Raw genomic sequence first — 18934 nt, forward strand, 5'->3', positions numbered from 1 at the left:
CTCACAAATTGCGAGATCATGACCTGAGCTGAAGCCAGACCCCCAACCAACTGAGCCACCTAGGTGCCCCCACGGAGTACATTTTCATATCAAAAACAGATCATTTCTGCTGTAAGGACAACAGTATAATTATGTTTGAAACACATCTTATCCTAACTATAAGCCTGTTTGACCAGGGAAGTAAATGTTGTAGAAATACATTTTGAGAAATACTAAGAATATAAATACGTTGTTAGGGTATTCCAAAACATCTGTTTGCATGATGATTATTACCTGTAGTCATGGAGACCTAATGAACTTTTTAATAGGGATAAATTGTAAGTACTGTCTCACCTTGTAAATCTACTCAACACAATTACAATAGTACCTTTACAGTAATCTTCAGGGTTTGTTTTTTGACCTGGACATTATGTTAGAATTGGTCTTCCAGTCTGAAAGTACTTCTTGAGTACTACTGTGTGTCGAACACCCAGTATTGGTCCTTGGAACTACTTCCTGCTGACTTAGCAGTAGGAGTTTTAGAGCCTTAAGGTACCTGTGAGATCATGTAGCCCCTAAACTCATTTTTCAGATGAAAAAACTGAGGCCTTTAAACGTAGCTATCCTCAGGTCAAACTGTAATTAATCAAGGGTTTTGGAGACCAAACCTTACAGCTCCAGATCTTTTGGTCTTTTTTTGACTACATTTTCTTTTCAATATATTACTTTTAATCACATTCTTTTTAAGATTGAGATTAGTAAGGAGATACATCCATTTAACATGAGAATTTGGGTTAGATTATAAGGTGTGTAAAATTTAATATAGATAGAACTTCCCAAGTAAGTCTCTGGACATCTAGGTCTCCCTTCACATATCTGAATTATTCTTTCTTTTAGTTAAGGGAAAAAAAATAGTTTTAAAGTAAGCATGTACTGTTAGTATTATTACTAAGGACTAATTAGTGCTAGTTTTTAATAATTGGTGCCTAGGTCAAGGATGCATGAGTCAGGTTCTTTTCTAAATTGATCTGCATAATCACTTCCTAGTGGTCAGTTATGGAAACATTTATTTATATGTTCTATTAATGGAAAACTGGACCTAAATGACTGTAGAATTTAACATACTGAGTTTAAATTATAAAATATATTCTTTTTGTCATACTTTTCAGGAAGATACCACTCAGTAGAAAATGAACTCAAGGTAATGTGAATTATGCATTAAGATATATATTATGGGGAGAAACTTCTCTTTTAAAAGTCAGTAAAGTACTAGTGTGGTCTATAGAATTAGGTGTTAGATGAGGGGAGAAATAATTTTTTTAAGATATTTAGATTTTCTGTATTTTGTTGGCTCTTTTTAGTCAGCATTTCCTCAGACTATAGACAGCAGTCCTATCTTTTCAAGTCTTGTTCTGTCAAAAATGTTCCTTGGTTCATGTTTATTTACATCATTATTTATACTTATTTAATGTATTCTGAAATGGTATAGACATGGGTTAAGACATGGGTTTTGGAATCAGAACTTTGTTAGTCTTATGACTGCTTTATGATCTGTGTGATCTTTAATAAGTAATTTGATTGTTCTTGAGCCTCATTTCTTTTTCTGTAAGTGGGGATTAATCTGCCTCAGAATTGTTGCAAGGACTGAGTGAGAAAACAGCTAAAAGCACCTAGTACAGTGCCTGGTATGTAGTAGGTACTCAGTAAATATTATCTCTTGTTGCTTATGATGTTATTGTCAGATTCACACCAGAGTGTGGCAAATAATTTAACTTCCATAAATCTTGGTTGACTCCTCTCTAATGGGAAGAATACTTTGGGTGCTTACTTCACAGTTATTTTGGAAATCGAATGTGATTACATGATAGCAGTTATAAACTCTCAACCTATCTGAGCTGAGGTAACAAATCTTATACCATTAGGACCAAACAGGTAAAAACAGGGAATGGAAATCTGCCTTTTGGGAAAGAGTTTAGCTGAGGGCTTCAAGACATACCTTATTCCCTTCTACTCCCTTCTTCCCTACCCACCCCCCACCCCTACATCACTCCCAATTCCCATGTCTTTTCCAGATAGAGGGATAAGCACTTAAATGAACAGTGTGGGATATATATATATATATATATATATATTTTAAATCTTCTTTGTTCTTAAACAGATGTGTAACTCTCACATAAATTACAAACTTTCTTCTAACAAAGACCCCCGCCCACAAACTTATGTTAAGAAGCCATACTTTCTGAAAAGCTTTACTTGAATCATATGCCCACCAGCCATCCATTAGGTGTTCATTTCTCTGTATCCTTACTGCAATGTTTTATATTTTCCTCAGTTTGATATATTATTTCTTATTGTATTTTTTAAGATAAGTTTTTTATTTTATTTTTAATTTTTTTTTTAAGTTTATTTATTTTTGACAGAGACAGTGCGAGCATGAGCTGGGGAGGGGCAGAGAGAGAGAGAGGGAGACACAGAATCCGAAGCACACTCCAGGCTCCAAGCTGTCAGGACCAGAGCCTGACACGGGGCTCGAACTCAGGAGCTGTGAGATCATGACCTGGGCCGAAGTCAGACTCTTAACCGACTGAACCATCCAGGTGCCCCTCTTACTGTATTTTTAAATGCATGTTCTTCTGATGACTAGTAAAGATAATTTTCTAGATCTTTCATATAGCCAAAGGTAGGACTCAGAATCCATTTACTTTTATTTTTATTTTTTATACTTCTTTAGTTTTTTACCTTCTTAAATTTATATCCAAGTTAGTTCCATATAGTGCAGTAATGATTCCAGGAGTAGAATCCATTGATTGATCCCCCACATATAATACCCAGTGCTCATCCCAACAAGTGTCCTCCTTAATGTCCCTTGCCCCTTTAGCCCATCCCCCCACCCACAATCCCTCCAGCAAACCTGTTTGTTCTCTGTATTTAAGAGTCTCTTATGTTTTGTCCCTCTTTCTGTTTTTATATTATTTTTGCTTCCCTTCTCTTATGTTCATCTGTTTTGTATCTTAAATTCCACATCTGAGTGAAGTCATATATTTGTCTTTCTCTGACTAATTTCGCTTAGCATAATACACTGTAGATCCATCCACATTGTTGCAAATGGCAAGATTTCATTCTTTTTGATTGCCAAGTAGTATTACACTGTGTGTTCATGTGTGTGCGCGCACATACACACAACACATCTTTATTCATCAGTAAATGGGACACTTGGGTTTTTTCCATACTTTACCTATTATTGATAGTGCTGCTATAAACATTGGGGTGCATGTGCCCCTTCGAAACAGCACATCTGTATCCTTTGGATAATACCTAGTAGCGTAATTGCTGGGTCATAGGGTAGTTCTATTTTTAATGTTTTGAGGAAGCTCCATACTGTTTTCCAAAGTGGCTGTACCAGTTTGCATTCCTACCAGCAATGCAAAAGGGGTTCCTCTTTCTCCGCATCCTCGCCAACATCTGTTGTTCCTGAGTTGTTAATGTTAGCCATTCTGACTGGTTTGAGGTGGTATCTCATTGTGGTTTTGATTTGTATTTCCCTGATGATGAGTGATGTTGGGGATCTTTTCATGTGTCTGTTAGCCATCTGGATGTCTTCTCTGGAAAAGTGTCTATTCATGTCTTTTGCCCATTTCTTCACTGGATTATTTGTTTTTTGGGTGTTGAGTTTGAGAAGTTCTTTATAGATTTTGGATACTAACCCTTTATCTGATATGTCATTTGCAAATATCTTCTCCCATTCTGTCAGTTGCCTTTTACTTTTGCTGATTGTTTCCTTCGCTGTACAGAAGCTTTTTATTTTGATGGGGTCCCAGTAGTTCATTTCTGCTTTTGTTTCCCTTGCCTCCGGAGACGTGTTGACTAAGAAGTTGCTGTGGCCAAGATCAAAGAGGTTTTTGCCTGCTTTCTCCTCGAGGATTTTGATGGTTTCCTGTCTTACATTTAGGTCTTTCATCCATTTTGAGTTTATTTTTTGTGTATGGTGCAAGAAAGTGGTCCAGGTTCATTCTGCATGTCGCTGTCCAGTTTTCCCAGCACCATTTGCTGAAGAGACTGTCTTTTTTTGCATTGGATATTCTTTCCTGCTTTGTCAAAGATTACTTGGCCCTACATTTGTGGGTCCATTTCTGGGTTCTCTATTCTGTTGCATTGATCTGAGTGTCAGCTTTTGTGCCAGTCCTATACTGTCTTGTTGATTACAGCTTTGTAATACAGCTTGAAGTCTGGGATTGTGATGCCTCCTGCTTTGGTTTTCTTTTTCAAAGTTGCTTTGGCTGTTTGGGGTCTTTTCTGGTTCCATGCAAATTTTAAGATAGTTTGTTCCAGCTCTGTGAACAATGCTGGTGTTATTTTGATAGGGATTGCATTGAATTCGTAGACTGCTTTGGATAGTATTGACATTTTAACAATATTTGCTCTTCCAATCCATGAGCCTGGAATATTTTTCCACTTTTTTGTGTGTGTGACGTCTTCAATTTCTTTCATAAGCTTTCTCTAGTTTACAGTGTATAGATTTTTCACCTCTTTCATTAGATTTATTTCTAGGTATTTTATGGTTTTTGGTGCAATTGTAAATGGGATCGATTCCTTCATTTCTCTTTCTGTTGCTTCATTGTTGGTGTATAGGAACACAACCGATTTCTGTGCATTGATTTTATATCCTGCAACTTTGCTGATTCATGGATCAGTTCTAGCAGTGTTTTTGTGGAATCTTTTGGGTTTTCCATGTAGAGTATCCTGTCATCTGCGAAGAGTGCAAGTTTGACCTCCTCCTGGCCATTTTGGATGCCTTTTATTTCCTTGTGTTGTCTGATTGCTGAGGCTAAGACTTCCAATACTGTGTAGAATAACCGTGGCAAGAGTGGACATCCCTGTCTTGTTCCTGACCTTAGGGGGAAGCTCTCAGTTTTTCCCCATCGAGGATGATATTAGTGTTGGGTCTTTCATATATGGCTTTTATGATCTTGAGGTATGATCCTTTTATCCATACTTTCTTGAGAGTTTTTATCAAGAAAGGATGCTGTATTTTGTCAAATGCTTTTTCTGCATCTATGGAGAGGATCATGTGGTTCTTGTCCTTTCTTTTACTGATGTGATGAATCACATTGATTTAACCAGGCCTGCATCCCAGGTATAAATCCTACTTGGTCATGGTGAATAATTCTTCTAATGTATTGTTGGATCCGGTTGGCTAATATCTTGTTGAGGGTTTTTGCATCCATGTTCATCAGGGAAATTGGTCTATAGTTCTGCTTTTTAGCGGGGTCTTTGTCTGGTTTTGGAATCAAGGTAATGCTGGCTTCATAGAAAGAGTTTGGAAATTTTCCTTCCATTTCTATTTTTTGGGACAGCTTCAAGAGAATAGGTGTTAACTCTTCCTTAAATGTTTGGTAGAATTCCCCTGGAAAGCCATCTGGCCCCGGACTCTTGTGTTTTGGGAGATTTTTGATTAGTAATTCGGTTTATTTACTGGTTATGGGTCTGTTCAAATTTTCTATATCTTCCTGTTTCACTTTTGGTAGTTTATTGTTTCTAGAAATTTGTCCATTTCTTCCAGATTGCCCATTTTATTGGCATGTAATTGTTCATAATATTCTCTTATTATTGTTTCTGCTGTGTTGGTTGTGATCTCTCCTCTTTCATTCTTGGGTCCTTTTTGTTTTTGATCAAACTGATTAGTGGTTCATCCATTTTTTTTTTTAATATATGAAATTTATTGTCAAATTGGTTTCCATACAACACCCAGTGCTCATCCCAAAAGATGCCCTCTTCAATACCCATCACTCACCCTCTCCTCCCTCCCACCCCCCATCAATTTATCCATTTTGTTAATTCTTTCAGAGTACCAGCTTCCAGTTTCATTGATCTATTTTTTTTTATTGGTTTTGATGGCATTGATTTTTGCTCTAATATTTATGATTTCCTGTCTTCTGCTGGTTTTGGGTTTTATATGCTGTTTTTCCCCCCAGCTCTTTAAGGGGTAAGGTTAGGTTGTGTATCTGAGACCTTTCTTCCTTCTGTACATAGGCTTGGATTGCTATATACTTTCCTCTTATGACCGAAATGGCAGTAATTTCTTAAAGTTTAATGCAATGTAGATTTTAAAACTATTATCATTGAAGTTTCCCCCCTTTTTATTTAGAAGTGGTAAACTCATAGGAAGTTGCAAAAATAGTACTTCACTCAGCTTCCCCCATTGTTGGCATTTTATATAATTGTAGTGCATTATCAAAATAGGAAGTTGACATTGATATATTATTTTTTACTAGACGATAGACCTTACTCATTTTTTTGCCATTTTTTTAGGTATTCATTTGGGTGTGTCCATAATTCTGTGCTTTTAAATCCCATGTATAGAGTCCTACAAGCACAGTCAAGATATAGACTGGTTTCATTATCACAAAGGAGCTCCCTCTCCACCTTGTCCTATCCTGACAATTACTGTTCTGTTCTCTATTTGTATAGTTTTTCATTTGAAAAATCTTGTATACATGGAATTACAAAGTTTGTAACCTTTTGAGATTGACTTTTTCATTAAGCATAATACCCTTGAGATCCATTCAGGTTATTGAATGTATCAGTAGTTCATTCCTTTTTGTTGCTGAGCAGTGTTATTACATTGTGTTGAATATATCAGAGTTTGTTTAACCATTCACCCACTGAAGGAGATTTGGCTTGATTCTTTTTTTTTTTTTTTTTTGCCATTACAAATAAATATTATGGGGCGCCTGAGTGACTCAGCTGGTTAAGCGTCCCACTCTTGATTTTGGCTCAGGTCATGATCTTGCAATTTGTGGGATTGAGCCTTGCTTTGGGCTCTGGCACTGACAGCGCGGAGCCTAATTGGGATTCTTTTCTGCCCCTCTCCTGCTCATGTTCTCTCTCTTTCTCTCAAAATAAATAAAAATGAACATTAAAAAAATTCAAATATTATTGACATTTGGTGTGCAGTTTTTTGCATGTATGTGTGAACATAAATATGTTTCTGGGGTAAATGCCAGAGTGAAATTTCTGGGTCATATATGGTAAGTGTACAGTTAATTTTATAAGTAACTACTAAACTGTTTCTTCACATACCTGGTTTCTCTGCATCCCTGTTAGCATTTGGTATTACCACATTTTAAGGTACTCTTATAGGTGTGTAGTGATACTGGTTTTAATTTGCATTTGCCTAATGACCAATGATGTTGAACATTTTATTTTTGCCATTTTACCATCTGTATTTCCTCTTTGGCCAAAGGTTTGTTATGTATCTTTGCTCATTTTTTAATTGGGTTGTTTTTTTAATGTTGTTTTGAGAGTTCTTTATGTGTTTGGATTAAGTCAACAAATTCGACTGTGTGGTTTGCAAATATTTTCTCCCATAGTTTATCTTTACATCCTACTAACAGGGTCTTTTGCGGTGTGAAATTTTTAAATTTTAATGAAGTGGGATTTATGAGTTTTTTCTTTTATAAATTGTGCTTTTTATGACTTACACCTGTCAAATCTAGGCCCCAAAGATTTTCTCATTTGTTTACCTCTCAAAGTTGTTAGGTTTATATTTTACTATCCATGATTTTGAATTAACTTATTTAATTTACTTTCTAATTATTGAATTAAGTTTTTATCAGTGAGATTTAGTGTGAGGCTCTTTCTCCCTTTTTCACTTATCCTATGAATGTCTGAGTTCATCTAATGAACTTTTCATTCTGTTAAAATAAAATTCATTGATCTGTCTTGTACTTTCAATGGATCTTTTATCCATGTGTGGTTTTTAAGTAATCATACATTAAGTAATCATAAATGATTTTAATTTTTTTTTTTTTTTTTTTTTTTTTCAACGTTTATTTATTTTTTGGACAGAGAGAGACAGAGCATGAACGGGGGAGGGGCAGAGAGAGAGGGAGACACAGAATCGGAAACAGGCTCCAGGCTCTGAGCCATCAGCCCAGAGCCCGATGCGGGGCTCGAACTCACGGACCGCGAGATCGTGACCTGGCTGAAATCGGCCGCTTAACCGACTGCGCCACCCAGGCGCCCCTCATAAATGATTTTAAATAATCATACATTAAGTAATCATGCATGATTTTAAGTAATTATACATTAAGTAATTAACTGGAAGATACTGGTTTATTGAGTTATACAGATTTTCTAAATGTTGATACCTTTTATTCTCGAGTATCTTAAAAAATCCACATTTGTTAATAAGGTCATTTTTTTAAATTTTTTTTTTATTTTTTTTATTTTTTTTTTTTAAGTGTATTTTCTTATTTTAATTTTTGTAGAACTTGTCACCGGAAACTTTTTTTTTTTTTTTTTTTTTTAAGTGTATTTTCTTATTTTAAAATTTTTTTTTTTTCAACGTTTATTTTTATTTTTGGGACAGAGAGAGACAGAGCATGAACGGGGGAGGGGCAGAGAGAGAGGGAGACACAGAATCGGAAACAGGCTCCAGGCTCCGAGCCATCAGCCCAGAGCCCGACGCGGGGCTCGAACTCACGGACCGCGAGATCGTGACCTGGCTGAAGTCGGACGCTTAACCGACTGCGCCACCCAGGCGCCCCTGTATTTTCTTATTTTAATTTTTGTAGAACTTGTCACCGGAAACTTTTTTTTTTTTTTTTAAGTGTATTTTCTTATTTTAATTTTTGTAGAACTTAAGGTCATTTTTTTTTAAAGAAAAGTCTTTAAATTGAGAAATTGAGTAGCTTTTCAAATTCGTGGTAAAGGATACATATTTTCAGAGTTCTGATTTTTGTTTTAAGGTGTAATTTTATCATTGGGTACAAATATACTCGGTTTTCTGTGCAGTGACGGACTTGATTTTCGAGAAAATCTTTGTCAGATACCCAGTCTAAACCCCAGATACACATTCCCCTTTGCCTGCTCAGTCTCTGACTTCCTTTGCCAGGGAATTGGATCCCCTCTCTTGTGATACTCTTCTCATCTGCTTGGGCTTCTAATTTCCCTTGTGTTTTTTTGCTCTGACCCATAGATAATTTAGGAGGGTGGTTTTTAATTTCTATGTATATGTAAATGTTTCAAATGTTTCTGTTGATTTTTTATTTTATTCAGTTGTACTTGGACAGTGTACCTTCCTTTTTATTTATTGAGACTTTAATAATGTGATTTGTCCTGGAGGATATTTCATGTTCACTTGAACAGTCTATATTTTGCTGTTGTTGGGTGGAATGTTGATAAATTTCTCTTAGGACTAGTTGGCTTACAGTGGTGTTCAAGGCTTCTGTTTTCTTGCTTAGATCCTGTCTAGTTCTATTATTGAAAGAGTATTGAAGTCATTATTATTGTTAAATCATCTATTTCTTCAGTTCTGTCAGTTAATGTATTTTGGTGCTCTATTAGGTGCATATATGTTTATAATTGTTACATTTTTTCATGGGTTTACCCTTTTTTTGGTTATAAAATGTTCTTTGTCTTTAGTAGTTTTTTAAAAATGTTTATTTTTGAGAGAGAGAGAGAGAGAGAGAGAGCAAGTGAGCATGGGTGAGGGGCAGACAGGGATATAGGGGACCTGAAGTGGTCTCCTCACTGACAACAGTGAGCTCGACATGGGGCTTGAACCCACGAACTATGAGATCATGACCTGAGCTGAAGTTGAATGCTCAAGTAATTGAGCCACCCAGGCATCCCTCTAGTAGTAATTTTTGTCTTAAAGTCTATTTTGTCTGATAATAGTGTAGCTGCTTCAACTCCATTTTGGTTACTGTTGTCATGGTATACCATTTATTGTCCTTTTACTGTTAATTTATGTTTTTTAGTCTATAGTGTCTTATAGACAGCATATAGTTAGATCACTTTTTTTTCCATCTATTCTACCAACTTCTGCCTTTTAATTTGAGAGTTTATTCCATTCACAATTAATGTAATTATTGGTAAGGTATAATTTACATTTGCCACTTCACTGTTTGTTTTTTGTGTCTCATCTTTTTTCTCTATTTCTTCATTACTGACTTCTTTTGTGTTAACTAGATATTTTCTAGAGTACTGTTTTAATTTCTTTGTGATTCTTAGTGGTCGTCCTACAAAATTAATGCCTTAAATCATAAGAATCTAGTTCTGATTAATATCAAGTTAATTTCAATAGTGTACGAAAACTTTGTGTCTATATACCTCCACTCCCTCCTCCTTTTTGTTGTTTAGTATCATAAATGTTATATCTTTATACACATTGTGTGCCCATCAACACAGATGTACAGGTATTGTGTATGAGGTTTTGTTTTTGTTTTTGTTTTTTTGGTGGAGCCAGAAGTAGAGCCACATGTGTTTATTTAGTTTTTATTTAAATTCCAGTTAGTTAATGTAAAAGGTAGTATTCATTTCAGGTATATAATGTAGTGACTCAACGTTTCCATTCATCTTGTCTTAAATTTTGTCTTAAATTGGATAGGAGAAAAAAGCTACAAGCAAGAAATACATTTATGTGGTTCTTTATATTTATTTTTGTAGTTAATTTTACTGGTGACCTTTAGTTCTTCATTTGTATTTGAACTACTGTCTAGTGTTTTTTCATTTCAGCCTGAAGGAGTTACTTTAGTATTTCTTGTAGGACAGGGCAGCAACTAATGCTCTCAGTTTTGATTATCTGGGAATGTTTTAAGTTCATCTTTATTAAAGAATAATGCTAGATAAAGAACTCTTGATTGATGGTTGTTTTTTATTTCTTTCAGAACTACCTTCTGACCTCCATATTTTTTGATGAGAAATCTGTTAATCTTATTATCTGTTAACACATAATGAGTTATTTCTCTTGCTGCTTTCAAGATTTTCTTTGTCATTTTGTCATTTAGCAGTTTGGTAATGGTGCCTATGTGTAGATTTCTTTGAATTTATCATACTTGGAGTTTTTAAGCTTCTTGGAGGTATGGATTAATGTGTTTCCTCAAAATTGGAAAGGAACTTTTAGCCATTATTTCTTCTAATATTTCTATGACTTTCTCTTGTCTCTTTCTCCGTCTCTCAGTAAAAATGTGTTGGCTCACTTGATGGTGTTGGACAGATTTCTGATGCTCTGTTCATTTTTTTTTTTTTTAATTTTTTTTTCAACGTTTTTTATTTATTTTTGGGACAGAGAGAGACAGAGCATGAACGGGGGAGGGGCAGAGAGAGAGGGAGACACAGAATCGGAAACAGGCTCCAGGCTCTGAGCCATCAGCCCAGGGCCTGACGCGGGGCTCGAACTCACGGACCGCGAGATGGTGACCTGGCTGAAGTCGGACGCTTAACCGACTGCGCCACCCAGGCGCCCCGCTCTGTTCATTTTTATTCATTTTTTTTTTTTTTTCCTCTTTCTGGCTGGATAATTCAATTGACCTATCTTGACGTTCACTGTTTCTTCTGCCTTCTTATACCCGTTGTTGAACCTTTATAGTGACTTTTTCATTTCGGTTATTGTACTTTCAATATCAGATTATGTTTGATTTTTCCCCCCAAATAATTTTCATCTTTTTATTCATATTCTGTATTACGTGAGACATTTTGTTGAAAAATTACATTTGGACATTTTAAATAATAAATGAACATTTAAATTATATGAACTGTTTAAATACAGAGGTTTAAATAACAAAACATGGCAACTATGGAGATTTTGTCTTTTCCCCAGGGTCTATTTTTGTTGCTGCTTGTTGTGGTGGTCGTTGGTTTAGTGACTTTTCTGAACTAAATCATTTGTGTGTGGCAACTGAAGTCTCTACTTGTTTAGCTTCGTGGTTAGCTAATGACTGAACAGATATGTCTTTATTTTTTTTTTTTTTCAACGTTTATTTATTTTTGGGACAGAGAGAGACAGAGCATGAACTGGGGAGGGGCAGAGAGAGAGGGAGACACAGAATCGGAAACAGGTTCCAGGCTCTGGGCCAACAGCCCAGAGCCTGACGCGGGGCTCGAACTCACGGACCGCGAGATCGTGACCTGGCTGAAGTCGGACGCTTAACCGACTGCGCCACCCAGGCGCCCCTGGAACTGTCCTTTTAATCTGACCCTCAAATTCTAAGAGTACTGGTGTGACATTTGCACAACACTACTTAGCTGGATATCGGCAGGCTATACCTCAGGCTTATGGTAGCATCCACGACAGCACTGCAGATATTTTTCCTCATTCCATTCCCATTTAATTTTTTTTTTTTTTTTAACTAAAAGGTCAGTTTTGTTAGATATGAAAATAAGACTGGAGTTACTGAGTATTTTGATGTGTAATATTCTAGTTATCTTTTAACTTTATCTAGAAGACAAATGTATGTTTAGAATGTTCCTGATTTACCCACCATTATTTTATGAATGATAATTATATTAACTAAAGTGTATTTAAATGTATTTGTACTTAAAAGAATCTTTTCTTTCCTGGTAATGTTGATGGAATATGTGCCTTCCCAAATTGAATGATATCTGTAAATGGGTATATTTTTTTATCTGATATTGAACAACATTGAGAAAAATCTTTCCCCAGCCAGTTTGAATTATTATTCATTCATTCATTCATTCATTCATTTATTTATTTATTTTTAATTTTCGGGGCACCTGGGTGGCTCAGTTGGTTGAGCATCAGTCTCTTGATTTTGGCTCACGTCATGATCCCAGGGTCGTGGGATTGAGTCCCACATTGGGCTCTGTGCTGAGTGTGGAGGCTGCTTAAGATTCTCTCTACCCCCCCCACCTCTATCCTGGAAAAAAAAAATTATTTTCATCATCTTTTTTTCAAAAATGAGGTTTTTAAAAGTTCAATTAAAAAAAAAAACCTATGCTTTTTTATAATTTATATATGGTAGAGTTGTATTGACCACTGTATTTTGTTTACATTTTTCTTTTGAAATAATTTTAGATTGATAGAATTTATAAAAATGTACAGAGTTCCCCTTCTCTGAGAAATGAAGAGAAATAAATACTCTGCATTTATTTTCCACCAATAATGACATACAACTGTAGTACAATTATCAAAATCAGTAAATTGACACTGGTACAATATTATTAAGTAAACTGCAGTCTGAGATTTCACCAGTTTTTCCATGCAGTCTTTTTTTTGGAGGGTGGACGTTGATTGTCCAGTGAAATTTTTTTTAAACTTATTTTGAGAGCAAGCGAGCACAAGCAGGGAAGGGGCAGAGAGGGGTGGGGAGAGAATCCCAAACAGGCTCTGTACTTAAGATCATGACCTGAACCAACATCAAACAAGAGGTAGATACTTAATCCATTGAGCCACCCAGGCACTCTGATAGTCCTATGAAATTTGAAAACTTGTACAAATTCTTATAACTGCTACCATAACAGTCAAAGTACACAACTGTTTCATCACTTCAAAGAATTTCCCTCTTGCTACCCCTTTATAGTTCTACTTTCACCCAGCCCTAAGTCATAGCAACCACTGGATTTGCTCTCCATCGTTACACTTTTGCCATTTAAAAATAGTCCATGAACAGAATCCTACAGAATCACACATGCTAACTTTTGATACTGTTTCACTCAGCATAATGCTCTTGAGATCCATCCCAGTTTTTGTGTGCATGGATAGTTTGATCCTTTTTATTGTTGAACAGTGTTCCATTGTATGGATGTACCACAGTTTATCATTTCACCAGATGAAAAACATTTGGGTTGTTTCCACTTTTGGAGCATTTATAAATAAAGGTGCTATGAACGTTTGTATACAGGTTTTTGTGTGAATGTAAGTTTTCATTTCTCTAGGGTAAATACCTACAGGTGCAGTTGCTGGGTTGTATAATGTATGTTTATGAGAAACTGCCACATTGTTTTCCAGAGTGGCTGTCAGTTTACATTCTCATCAGCAATAAGTGATAGATCCAGTTTCTCCACATTTTCACCAGCACTTGGTATCATTCATATTTTTTATTTTTGCTCTTCTAATAGGCATGTAGTTATATTTGCATTTCCCTAATGACTAATGATGTAGAACATTTTTGCATGTGTTTTTTTGGGGAGTGTCTCTATAAGTCTTTCACCCCTTTTCTAATTGGATTGATTGCTTTTTTATTATTTAAAGGAGTTCTATATGTATGGCAGATATATTTTCTCCCAGACTGTAGCTTGTCTTTTCATTCTCCTCATAGTCCTTTGACTAGAGAGAGAGGACTTTTCTTAGACTTTTTTTTTTTTTTTTTGTAGGTGCCTATTGGTGTTTTTGAATTTTGGCTTTTCTACTGCCAGGATATGTAGGAAACAAAAACAAAAAAACATAGAATGTATTACCAGGTTATCCTTCATCCAGGGTCCCTAGCCACTGTACCTTCATTTTTGTACCTTTCAGAATCTTCTGCTAGTTGCTTTATGTATTTTATCCAGAGTTTTACATTATAATTCAAGGGAGGAATGGAGTCAGAGGGGTTTACTTCATCTTGTTTGTAACCAGAAGTCCTATTCATTGTAATTCAATATGCAGTATTGTAAAACTTTCACATCCACATTTATGGTAAGACAGACTAAGGAATATATTTAGTATATGTGGCCTTATTGATGTGTTTTTTAAAAATATTTATTACATTTGATGATTATCATTATAGTCTTATACCAAGAATAGATCTTACTAGGCTGGTGCTTTCTCACTTCTGTCTCCCCTCCAGTCCTCCTTCCCCTAGATTTTAGGAAATTGTAGCTATTTTAGAAATTGCTAAAAGTAATGTGAATATAAGAACAAGGAAAAGTGTTTTTGTTTGTTTGTTTTTTACTTCTTGCATTCAGTTTGCATTCCTGAAAGGAATGATTTAAAATCAGAAAGTGTGGGGGCACTTGGGTGGCTCAGTCGGTTAAGCACCTGACTTCTGCTCAGGTCATGATCTCACAGTTCCTGAGTTTGAGCCCCTGTGTCGTGCTCTGTGCTGACAGCTCAGAGCCTGGAGGCTGTTTCAGATTCTGTGTCTCCCTTTCCCTCTGCCCCACCCCCACTTAGGCTCTGTCTCTCAAAAATGAATAAATGTTAAAATTTTTTCTTTTTTTTTTTAATCAGAAAGTATGACTTGGAAAACTATCGCCTGAGGGCCAAATTTAGTATGAAGCCTCCTTTGGTAAACTTTTATTGAAATGTAGCCATACCTAGTCATTTACATACTGTCTACAGGTGTTTTCGTGCTATAGGTGTTTCATGATGGAATTGAGTATCTGTAACAGAACATCTGGCCCACAAAACCTAAAAAAAATTAATATGTGGCCCATTACAGGAAAAATTTGCTGATCCCTGACTTAGAAGGTATTGGAGGCCTAAAGCATTGTAATCAGCATCCTCCTACAATGATGATATGGACAGTTATCTTTGAAATACACCATGGTATAGTGGAAGGAACATACATGGGCTTAGTTAGAGTCAGGCAGACCTGGTTTTGAATTTTTCCTTACTTACCAAGTATCTGACTTCAGTGCCTCAATTTTCTTGTCTATAAATAGGAAATAGAGGAACTCTTCTACTTAGGGATTTGAAGTTAAGAATTTTCATAATTTGAGGGTGCCTGGGTGGTTCGGTTGGTTAAATGTCCGACTTCAGCCTGGGTCATAATCTCATGGTTCGTGGGTTCGAGTCCTACATGGGGCTCTGTGCTGACAGCTCAGAGCCTGGAGCCTGGTTCGGATTCTGTGTCTCCCTCTGTCTCTGCCCTTCCTCCACCCATGCTCTGTCTCTTTCTCTCGCTCTCTACAAAATAAAGAAACATTAAAAAAATTAACCATTAAAAAAATAATTTTCATTATTTGGAACATAGCTATATACCAGAGAAAAATTGCATCAACTTAGACCTCTACTAACAGATGGCATTGGTAGTTTCTAATTTGGTGTCATTTTTGAACTAATGATAAAATGGACTCAAGGAATCTACCTTGGTTATAAGTAGAGACACTTTAAATATCTTCTTTGATGTGATTGTGAGAATTTGAAGTAAGATAAAAAATTCATGTCAGATGCTCTGTACGTGGTATTATGGGATGGGGAATGAAGGCATCTTTGGGAGTGGAGTGGTAAAGATCCCAGTATAAAAACACCATTGCTAGCGTCAGCTTAGTAATTGGTGCAATTTTATGTTTTTTTCACTAGATTTTAAACATTTTTAGAACGGGTACTGTCACTTTCTGTTACATAAGTGGGTGCAAGAGTCAAATTCTGTGCAAATGTAGTTGTCTCCCACTATGTTATAAAGTGATTTTAAAAAAACCTATTGAATAGTTAATTTCCAAGAACCATGAAAGAGTACTCACAATACTTTTTGCTTGTCAAAAAAACATTTAGCCAGTGTCACCTGAGTGAGGTCTGGATTAGACTCATAACAACTTTGGGCTGTCAAGTCATTTGTTCCCTTAGACGACCTATATTTTTACTGGATGAAAATTTTTTAGTTAATAGTCAAGCCTGGTTAGTTAATTCCTTTCAGTATGGTGAAATGTCAAAGTCCAAATTCTGTTCTCTGTAACTAGTTATATTTTTATGAACTGTGACGTAACTATTGTATGTACCAGTAAATCTCATTATAAGAATTATAGGATGAGCATGTGGGTCAGTTCAAATCCATCACTATTGCAGGAAAACTTTTTTTTTTAATTTTTTTTTAACATTTATTTATTTTTGAGACAGAGACAGAGCATGAACAGGGGAGGGGCAGAGAGAGAGGGAGACACAGAATCGGAAGCAGGCTCCAGGCTCTGAGCCATCAGCCCATAGCCTGACATGGGGCTCGAACTCACGGACCGCGAGATCGTGACCTGAACCGAAGTCGGGACGCTCAACCGACTGAGCCACCCAGGCGCCCCGCAGGAAAACTATTAAACAGCTCAAGTATCTCTACTATTAATGTCAAATACAGTGGTGGTATTTATATATTTTGGGAAGTCTCTTTTCAGACTTAAGTAGAAATTTTAAATTATTAGTAACTTGTTTTGTCATTATACAGTTTTCTTTCCTGACCTCCCCCCCATCCTCAATTTTAATTTTTAGTTTATTTTTTATGGGACCATTTTTAACATTTATAGCAGTATCATGTATGCACCATACAAATATTTATGTAGTTGTTTGTTTTTTTAATTTTATAAAGTAACCTCTACACCTGTAGTGGGGCTTGAACTCACAACCCCAAGATCAAGAGGCAAATGCTCTACTGACTGAGCCAGGAGGCACCCCCTCAGTTTTCATTTTTAAAATAATATTTAAGGAATACAGTATTTAATATACCAGTGGTCTGATGTTTGGTGTTTAGATTTGGTTATATCAGGTATTTCCAAAGTGGATAAGCATTTGCTGAGACCTTTCTTTTTAAAACATGTTTCCGAGATTATTCTTCTTACAGATTCCAATTAAGTGGTTTAGGATAGAACCTGGGAATTTTATTTTATTTTTTTAATGTTTGTTTGTTTATTTATTTTCAGAGAGAGAGAGAGAGAGAGAGAGGGAGAGAGAGAGAGAGAGAGAGAGAATCTCACCAGGCTCTGTGTTGACAGTGCAAAACCCAGGGCAGGGCACAAACCCATGAACTGTGAGATCATGACCTGAGCCAAAACCAAGAATCAGATGCTCAACCAACTGAGCCACCCAGGCACCCTGGGAATTTTTTTTTTTTTTTTAACCAATATCCCAGGTTTATTTTATTTTATTTTTTGTTATTAGGGAAGTTTGGGAAACATCAGAATAGAAGAACAAGGATTCCATCTTAAAAAATGCCAAGTGTGTGTTTAAAAAAGTGTCATTTTTAACTCTCACAAAAATGCTTTTAAATCTGATTATTAAGCAGAAACTTTACTTTTTGAGAGGCTAGATTTGTTCTTTAATATGTAACATCTTTTAATACCATCTGCAACTCACTTTAAATTCAGTACATACGTATCTTGCTAAATAGAAATTTGATTTCCAGAAATTTGGCATAATACGTTTCTTATACACAAATCAATAAGCAGTGTCTGTATTCCGTCATCTGTGTATATCTTCCATTATTCTTTGTTGTATCATTTTAATAAATGTGCTTTCATTTTGGCTCATCAGCATTGTTTCTCAATCCGTACCTCTAAGGTTTTTTTTAGTTGAGTCTCCATTTTAGCTCAAAATATTTTCTCGTTTTGAAAGGATGGTGAGTAGGGGGGAGATAATAGCTTTTCTGGTGTGCTAGCAACTAATAGCATGTTTATTTAATTGTAGAATCTTACAAGCTGATAAATTCAAACTCTAGTCTGGGAATTTACAGATCATCAGTCTTCTACCCAGTTCTGGTTATTACTGCACCTCTTACCCTTTGCTTCAGCAAAGTTCTACCTTTTCGCTTTCCTATGGCAAACTAAGGTCATTCAGTATTCTTGGCCTAAATTACCTTTTCATTATATGTACCTGGACTGATTTGCTGAGTGTTTTGGCTGTCTAATTAAACTGTAACCTTGTGTGGCATAGAGCTCACATCTTTTATATAGAAATTCTTAGCACGATCCTGTGCACATAGACTATTAAATACTATTGGTGTTTTCATAAAATTTTATTAACTTTTTTAACCTCTTAAGCTAATTGGATATTAGTCATTTTGTCTGTAATCTTTAAGCCCTACTACCACATAAAGATCCAGTTACTTATAAAATTAACAAGAGCCATGAAATACAAATTGTATTTATTTTTTAATGTTTATTTATTTATTTTGAGAGAGGAGAGAGAGAGAGCATGAGTGAGAGAGGGGCAAAGAGAGGGGGAGAGAGAATCTCAAGCAGGCTCCACAATGTCAGTGCAGAGCCAGCATGGGGCTCAGTCTCACAGTGAGATCATGACCTGAGCCAAAATCAAGATGCTTAACCATCTGAGCCACCCAGGCACCCCCAAATTATATTTTAAATTTGAAAATGCTTAGAGGGAGGACTGCCTCCTTCACAAAGATTTTACTCCTGTTTTTAACCTTTGTAGCTCATTTTGGTCATTTTACCAGTGAACTTTTTCTATTTTTAAGAACCCTTAAGAGTCCTTGTCACTATTCACATGTTTTAGTATATAGATATCATT

The 18934-nt window shown here is 35.9% G+C and overlaps 1 protein-coding gene across 5 annotated transcripts in view; it reads left to right on the plus strand.

Moving 5' to 3' along the window:
- Nucleotides 1-18934, plus strand: part of SHOC2 (SHOC2 leucine rich repeat scaffold protein) — a 106775-nt gene that overhangs the window by 27363 nt on the left and 60478 nt on the right. Inside the window, exon 1 of one of the 5 annotated variants that reach the window (XM_086680852.1) lies at nt 1158-1180. The exons of the other annotated variants lie outside the window; for them this stretch is intronic. The gene's annotated coding sequence lies outside the window, so the exon portion shown is untranslated. Of the gene's footprint in view, nt 1-1157; nt 1181-18934 lie in introns of those variants that run through there. 5 annotated transcript variants of the gene reach the window in all.

This window comes from Puma concolor, chromosome D2, assembly GCF_028749965.1.
Source record: "Puma concolor isolate L17-30 chromosome D2, mPumCon1.1.hap2, whole genome shotgun sequence".
In the NCBI taxonomy this organism is placed as follows: domain Eukaryota; kingdom Metazoa; phylum Chordata; class Mammalia; order Carnivora; family Felidae; genus Puma; species Puma concolor.